Source organism: Agelaius tricolor, unplaced genomic scaffold (assembly GCF_023055355.1).
Source record: "Agelaius tricolor isolate 1412-34295 unplaced genomic scaffold, bAgeTri1.0.p SCAF_6, whole genome shotgun sequence".
NCBI lineage: Eukaryota > Metazoa > Chordata > Aves > Passeriformes > Icteridae > Agelaius > Agelaius tricolor.
This window is the reverse complement of record NW_027269266.1, coordinates 20,225,083-20,234,162: the sequence shown is the minus strand read 5'-3', so window position 1 is coordinate 20,234,162 and position 9,080 is coordinate 20,225,083.

Below are 9,080 nucleotides of genomic sequence, written 5' to 3'. Positions count from 1 at the left end.
CTGCTCAATTTATTTGACATATTATGACACAGAGGTTCTTGCCAGAGCCCTTGGCTTGTAAACTGAAAAAAACCCCAAACCTCTTATTACTCTAATTAGACACATAAATCAGGTCAAATTTATTCTGTTTTGGCAAGAGGTGGACAAGTCATAAATACAATTGTAATTGTGCTTTGTAGGAATTTGAAGGAATGCTTTGTAGCATTTCTGCTGGGCACTAAAAAAAGATGGAGTTGGTTGGGATTTTTTCCTAACCCTTGAAGGGTTAGTGCCCCTTTTAAGAATCAGATTAAATTGTTGTATATTAACCCCTCATTAGGGCAAATAATAGATAATTAGGTTTCAGAATCTTTTTCATTAAAGAGGGAAAGTCTTTGCTACTCTTCTGTACTCTGTTGTTTTCTGTAAGTTATATCATCCATGCAACAAATTAAAAAGTTTTTTGCAGATGTTATCTGGTTTTAAAACACATAAAGACTTGCCTTCAAATTATGAGAATGCATGGAGAACTGTGTACCTAATATGTGTGCAAATGTTGCAGAAAATTCTTTGCTATAGGATAGATGAAATACAATTTTCAGGTTTAGGAAATTACATTAAAATATCTAGGATTTTAATGCTAGGAAGTGAAAATAGCTGAATGTGCTGGCTTGGGCTGAGGTAGAATTATTTTTCTCCACAGTGGCTGGTGTGGGCTTCCATTTTGGATTTGTGGTAGGAACAGTGTTGGCAATACAGAGATTTTTTTTTCTGTTAATGAAGAGTGCTTTCACAGTGTCAAGGTTTCTTCTGCTCCTCACCCCACCCCACCTTTGGGTGGGTTTGGGGTGCACAAGGAATCGGGGGAGCACACAACAGGAAAACTGACCCCAGTGATCCAGTGGACATCCCAGACCATATTGTGTCATCCTTAGCATATACTTTTCGGGGAAGAGAAGGAAGGAGGGATCTGTGCACTTTTAACATCTAAAATTCCAACACTCAGCAATAACTGAAGTATCTCTGCAATAGAAACCCTGTTTTCAGCACAAATCCAAAACGCAGCTCCATGATAGCTACTGTGAAGAAAATTAACTTCACCCCAGCAAAACCAGCCACACAAAATCAATGCCATTATTTCACTAAACACTGAGAACTGGTTAAATGAAGGTATTTTCTTTCAGATTCTCTAAGAAAAGATAGATGGAAATTATTATTTCTACCAAGATTAAGTAAGCCTACCTACCTCTATAGAGATTTCTACCTCTATAGTAATTGCTGAAAATGAGGGTGCTCCTAAAAATGAGAACCACCTTCTTATACTTACTCTGACACTATTTGCTGCTAAAGCTGTAGTGGTATCATATTTGTATTAAAACAGGCCATACAATGTCTACTTTCTGTCACAAATGAAATGACATTGTGCTGTAGCTCAAATGGTTCTGGGCATTGAATTTTAGTTAATCTGCAGCATTCATGGTATATTGGATACTCATTCAGATAAAGGCCTACTTAGAGGATCAACATCAATTTAGGATCAACATCAATTTTGTGGTAGGAACAGTGTTTACAATTTAGGCTTCATCCCATGTTGAGAAAGTTTCAAGCTAAAAACATGAAGAGAAAGGTTCAGGGAAGACCAGCTGCCTCACATGTATATATACACCTCCAAAAATATCTCTGTTAGTAACAGAGGCCTGGATTCCACCTATCTTGAGCTGCCAAGAAGTCTAGCATGTTCTTAAATAAGGTGATATGTTTAGATATACCATATCAGAATGAAGTCCCAAAATATTTATGCCACTGAAATACCCAAATCCTCTTCTTCCTGAAAGTCATACTGTTTATACAGGCTGCCAACCATGCCGTGTTAGTTTCCACTGACATACCAAAGTTCAAACAGGCAAGTATTATAAAATTATAAGAATATACTTAGAAAGAAAGAATTTTATGTATTATAAAATTATATATATGGATTATTTATATGCACACATGTGCACATAGACCAGTAGAGAGACACACACATAAAGTTATAAAATGTAACAAGAACTGGGAGGAAACACTTCACTCTCTTAGAATGAAAAAGACCAACATAGGAGATAAAAGGAGCATTCTTTGAGTGATATATATATATAAAATTCAATTTTAACAGAAATAATCTTTTAATGCCTTGGCCATTTCAGGGGCCTTAAGAAATAGAAGTTGAACCAACTGACTGATATTGAAGGTGTAGGAGAAGAAATATCAGGTAGGTTTTGGTTCAAGTCTGATACCAGTGTAATTCTAATACACTTAGTTGACTTTAATAAATGGTGTTTCTACACAGTGTAGAGCAGGCAGTTTACTAAAGTTTTGGAGATTGTGAGATGTGAAAGAGAATACTGAATGAAAAGCACCTGTTAAGGAATCTTAGTCTCCTTCAATCTGTTAAATGGATTTCCTAGTCAGAGACCTAGACAGCTGGAGTTAAAACCCTCTTTTTTTTTCTGTATTATTTTCCCTTCTTTTTCACTTTGCATATTTTTCTCTCTGACTTTATTTGCCCTATTTTTGTGTGTTTATTTGCCCTGTGTTTGTCAGTGTGTTTCATATTAATCAGTGTGTGTCATATTAATCAGTGCAGAGGAACTACTGTGTTCTATGTTCAATATACAGGCATCCAATCACTGAGAGAGTGTTTTCATCTCTTCTCTTGCTTAAAATTTTTTTTTCTTGTGTTGACACAATTTGTTTGGTCTGATTAAAAAACAAAGATAAAAACAGAGGAAAGCTAAAAGTGTTTAATAAATAATTAAGGGGATATGTTGTCAATCCTTTGACAGCCAGAAAAGGAAATACATGAAGAATTTTAAATTAAAATACAACCCCAGCAGGACATGCAGACAATGGTTTTTGAAGTACGCCACAGGCACTTTATGCATTACACTTAAAAAAATCAGTATGGTTCATATCCAAAGGATGCTAAAAATATATTTTTGGTTGGCAGATTCACAAAGTGCTCTGTTAATTGAATGGGAATTTAATCTTAATCCCACAAAGTTTGCAATTAATTTTCCTGACATAGCATAGTAGTATTTTTTAGGAGGAAATACTAAGAAAGCAGAGCACTGACTGGTAAGTTCTAACTGAGTCTAAGAATTAAAAGTCTCAGAATTTTTAAAACATGAGTTTCCTGTTACCCCATGTGTGTAAGTCTTATACTCTTTCAAATGTAAATACTTTCTTTTTATATGTTAAAGACTTAATCAGTTGTCCTTGTGGAGATAAAATTTCTGTTTGTGGACATAGTGACTCTTAGATAAGATGGATGCAGTATGATCCCCAAGTTTACATGAAGTAAGCAGCAGCAATCCAAAGTCATTGTACCCTCATATCTTTAACCAGAATTTGATTTGAAGGATATATTTTGAATTCTGAATTTAACCATCTCCTCTGTAGACTAAACCTGTCCTAATTTCCTAATTAAATGTGTTCATAACCACATTTACCCATTTTTTCCAGTGTACTTGTTGCATTTTCTCCAAATTAATTATTCTTTTCCCTGGTGTTTATCCTTCTAATGTAGAGACCCATCTTTTTCACTCCTCACTTTCATTTTGCTAGGATAAACAGGACAAATCCTTATAGTGTTCAATGTAGTACTTGTTTCTCTAGCTTCCAAATTATCTCAGCATCCTTCAGTTTGAGTTCCAGAAAGATGTCCACCTAGATAAGTTCTGAGATCTGGTAATATAGCAGTCATCTTCCATATTCCCACAGGAGTGCAGACTTCCTTTGATATAACCTAGGATCATATCTGTGCTTTCCATGAAGGCATTGCAGCAGCAGGCAAATTGTGTCTAAAACTAACCAACAGTTCAAGACTTCAGAGCTCTTTTCCTTCCTCACTAGCATTTCCCTACCAATGAACTCCCAGGTTATGGCAGAAATACTTGCTATATGCCCTGACTGTGGGTCTTTGTACCTTTTCCTATATAAATTCTATTTGTTTCCAATATATAATTTCTTTCCATGCAAGTTTAGAGTCATCCAATCATGTAAATTTTTAAATTATTCTACTGTTAATCTCACCATGCTGTGGTCATTAATAGTGACTGTTTATTGAGAAATTCCACTACAATGACAACTATTCCTTTTAGAACAACTGACTATTTTATTTCAGTTTTACCTACCTTCAATTCTTGTAGTCTTTATTTTAACTGATAATTTCTTATAGCATGAACACAGGAAAAAATTTCTTGAAGACAACTTTGTCCTTATCTTTTCAGTCTTAAAAATCAGTTCTCTTATTGAAGAAGGGAGCTGGCATGATTCGCATTGAAGCAGGATTTTATATCACATTTTCTTTAGGTTCAAGTCCTAATTTTTAGTAAAAATGTCTCTGATTTTGGACCTATAAAACACCTTGAGTTCTGTATGGTTGTCATTACTGCTCATCAAGAGGATTATCTTTGTCCCAATGTGGTCCATGGAGACCATACATGGATCCTGTGCTCCTTACTCACTGGATTTTGTCCAAAATCAAGGTCACACTAACTCGCCTTAGTATTCACTCCAAAATGACTTTATTTTTTCCATTACATTTATGACTAATATTTCATTATCACAGATTTGAGAGGTTGATGGGTTTTTTCCTCTTACAAGGAGTTAAATGGGACCAGAAAAGAAATGATTCTGAGGCTCTCTGTCCTAGCTGGATACTAGTTTGTGCTATTCAAAAATTTACCTAATCGATTGTAGAAATGCAAGAGAAACCATGATAATGACTCTGAGAGCTTACTGAATTCTATTAGAACAGACTTTCAATTAAATATTGTTATGAAAACATTTCCTCCTCATTTTTCAGTTAGTAACTTTCAGTCTCTCTAATGCTATCTGATGCCTGCTGAGATCTTTAGTTCCCAGGCCATTTCAGGTCTCTCTTCTCAATATATTTTCTTTTAAGCTTCTTTTCCCACTTCAAGATCAAGAAATATTCCTGCATCCCAGATTACTGTGTTATAGTAACTCCTACATGCCCTCAGATTCCCAGGAATACTATTGCTCTCTGGTTTTTGTCTTTTTGGACTGCTGGACAAACAGAAATTCAGACCTCTCTAGAAATATGTGGAGTTTGTTCCATTATATATATTCTGTTCTTGGAGATGGGTATTATACCAGGCACTGCATGTGAAGTCCAAAATCAGACAATGTGACTCCTGTGGATAGACTTCAGCTGTGCATACCCCAATCACCTGCTGCATATTGTTTTGCTGCCTTTGTACATTTCTGGGAACAGAACTGGAATGAAACCCTGTTTTTATGGCCAATGGGGCCTTCTCTTATTCAGATATGTAGAACACTGTGGGCACAGTGGTATTGTTGAGCCTTAAGAGAATTAGGCCCATGGCATTCAGCTTTCCTGTGTGCCATGCTTCTCTCTGAGAAATTAATTTAATAAGAGTGGGACAGCAACAAACAATTACTCCAGTGGAAAAATTGACAACAGTGTGGAAACTCTGATGCAGTGGACTTCTTTCCTCCCACAGTTAAAAATCTGCTTTTCATTATACTTTTCCTCCTGCAATGTGACATCCTGTCTTTGGCATGTTCATAGATCAAAGGTATTTTTTCCCTTGACTGGAGACATAATTTGCTCATGTACAGTTTCAAAACTGACTGAACTCTGTTGTACCATGGTAGCCATGGTTAGCCTCTGTGCACTTAATCCAGAGGGCTGTCCTACATTTGACTTCCAAGTCCTTAGCTAGCTCTTGTGTTTGACTCTGCAGGTTCAAAAGTCCCCATTGTGCTGGGAAAATAAAGAAATCTGCGTGCCAAGACAAGAAAAAGGTAATTTAACAAATTTCTCTGGTGGCCATTTCAGGTATGCAGCCTTTAGAAATCAATAGAGGGAGCACTCAAGATCTCATCCTTAATGCCATTAGAAATCCACTTCATAATGTTGTCAAACACAATGTAGTTCTTTGGTAGCAGGAGTTTTAAATCTTTCTAGTTGAACAGGAATCAAAGTTCTAATCTAAGCTGTGGATAAATAGAAGATATGTTATATAAAATAATAAACTTGATGCCTTTGACAAGGCTTTCAATTTTCATGTGACAGATGAAAACTGTGATGATAGATGAAAATGAATCTTGAACCAGGTTCTAAAAATAAATGATGACTATACTTCTAATGATACTAAGTGATTAGAAAGACATAAACAAATGGTAAACAGGGAAAACAAAAGGGGAAAAGTACTAAAGAAAGAAAGTTGGAGAAGAGAAAAATTCACAAAGTAGTTGATTATAAGTAGGATGACAAAGGATGTCTGAAAAGAGGATGAGAGTTTAATTATGTTTCCATAAAACTAGGCTGCTTCTGAGGGCAATTAAAGAAAATAGAGGTCATAAAGGGAATGTTCACAGAGATATATGTAAATTTGAATCTTGTTGGTCAGAGAAAAGAGTAAAATAGTTTCTTTATATCACGGAAAGTTTGCATTATTGGAAAAATTTTCCAGTATCTTGGACTAAGTGGTCTGCAGGAAGCATGACTGTAAGTAAAAATAAATCTGTAGAGAACCTGTAGCCCCTATAAAATCATAGCAAATAACAGCATAAAGTTGTTTTAGCATTTGATATCCTTCAACTTTCATTCATGGAATTAATTCTAGAAAACAAGTTATAGTGTTTTTAAGAGGTAGAAGATTATTACATTGGAATTGGTTGTGAAAATTTAAATTGGAACAATAAAGAAGATTCACAAATATGTTCAGTTATGGCAGAAACAGAAGTTATGAAGCCTGGTGAGTGACAATCTAAAGTGCACAGTGATCTTACCGTGGATTTACCAAAATAGCACTACTTCATAAGAAATCAAGGTTTGACACTCTGTGAGACATTTAGAAATGAAGCACCCTCAGAATACTGAGCAAGGGGATTGCTATGTAAGCACATGAGTAACACACACACATGGAGTTCCACTTCTCTTAAGATTCTGCCTAATATCAAATAACCTTTTTTTGGTCAGTGGGACAAATAACTTGATTTCTGTACAGGGAGAAATCCTGTTTCCTTTGCTTATGCTGTTTTGTGTGTGAAAAGATTCAGGGTGAAAGTTCAATTGAGCACATGAATTGTGTGGCATGATTGTGAGATCACCAAATTCTGTTCACTTATTAAATACTTTAGAAGAAATGTCCTTGGATTGAAGTCTGCTCTTGTAAGATCAAAACAAGTGCTGGTTTTCATCTTATGTTTTAAAATTAAATTCTCGTAATTCAGATGGATTGAGATCCATCTTGTGCTACTCTGTTGCTAAAAGCATAAAGGTAAGTGGAGGTAATTCTGATGTCAATTCAAGGGGTTTCCTACCTCTCTTCAGCTTTCAGTTTCAAGCCAGCTCCCATTGGGATTCAATATATAAGAATGCAGGGGGATGTGAGTTGTGACATCCAGTGCTTCCAAGCTGCAAAGTCAGATGCTGGAATGGAATTCAAGAGCCTCTTAAGGTCCTTAATTTGCTTCCATAGGAAATGAGGGCTGTCACATCCCTTGGGTTTATAGCACAGCACATGTGGGAGTTGAAAACAGCTGGTAGAAAACACTAGAGAAAGAGCTACAGATGAGATTTTCTTTTGTGTTAGGTCTCTCTCTGAAGCAGCTGTTCAGAAAGAGAAACTGTTTCCAAGGTTCACACACCTGAGCTGGATAGGTGGGTACAGAAAATTGGATCCCTTTTTTTCTTTGAAACAGACACTGGATGTGCATTTGTCTTCACACCATTCAGAAAATGCTCTAGGTTTTTTCAGCACATTTCAAAGTACCTCCGTAATACATAGCCATATTCATATTATGTCCTAGTTTTCTGCTGTTGGGGGAACTTTTATTTTAGATTAGAAGGATGAAGCAAATAAATCTTCAGAGAAAGAAATGTATTTCCAGCTCTCCACAGTGTAACTAACAAAGTATAATAATAGCCAATGAAGAGTCTAGCATCAAGAATATAGTAATAATTGCCTAATTGCATATACAACAGGTGTAAATTAAATAAGTAGATAAATGAAGCCTGAAATAAGCAACTCTACAGGGAAAAAAATTAATATAAAAGATGATAGACATAGAGAAGAGTTTTTCACAGCCTGACCACAAGAAAACCTTCTGCAGGGAAAATGTGTTTTATAGTTCTCTCCAAGATAGGCAAAAAGATTTGGGCGTAGCTGGGTCTCCAGATTCAGAGGAATGCTTTGAAGTGCTGCTTGTAAAGTTGAAATGATATTGAACAGGTGCCTATCAAGGAGTGCTGAGCTTCATTAAGTATTGTATATGGCAGTAAAGTGAGTAGAAAATGAAAGGAAGAATCAGCACATTACCAGTTGGTGAAATGGGCTGGTTGTCTGCTGATTAGTAATTTAAAATGATTAATCAAAGCAATAGCACAAGAAAACAATCAAAAATCAAAGAAAGGCTGTGAGAAGAAAGAAAAGTTTTTCAGTGGCACAGTATTGTAAAGGAGACTGGAGTAAAGGACCCTGCAGGATCTGGGAACCAGTGGCAAAGAGGCACGAGTAGGTGCATGCAGAGCTCCAAAGACTGTATTCAGCACATATTCGTTTTTCACATAGGCACAGCTCAGAAGAATAAATGGGAGGTAAGGGCCTTTCATGGGAAGTCTATTTTTGTAACTGCACTCACAGAGTGCAAAAACCAGATCTTCTGTGACCTCCTTCAATTTGTTTCTGTACTTCTTTCATAATGTCCATTTCTTTGGTGGCTCAGTTTCCTCTTCATGTGTTCATAATTGTTCATTCCTTCCATTTGCCTTGTTATAGCACAAATATTTCTAAGAGTTTTAAGTGTAAAAGCTCTATGCCATATCTCTTCCGAGGAACTCTGTATGTTCCAGCTGGTTTTAACGTGACCAGTGAATATCTTTTGCAACGTATATTATCATCTCAATTCCCTTTTATCCAGTTTATAGCCATTTTGCTTTTAGTAAAGAGGGTCAGAATTTGAGAAATTGTGCAGTGTAAAATTTTATTGCTGAGTACTTCCACTTTAGAAGTTGTTTCTACACAGGCAGATTGTATTAAAGATTGAAACTGCAGCTTCACTGGACT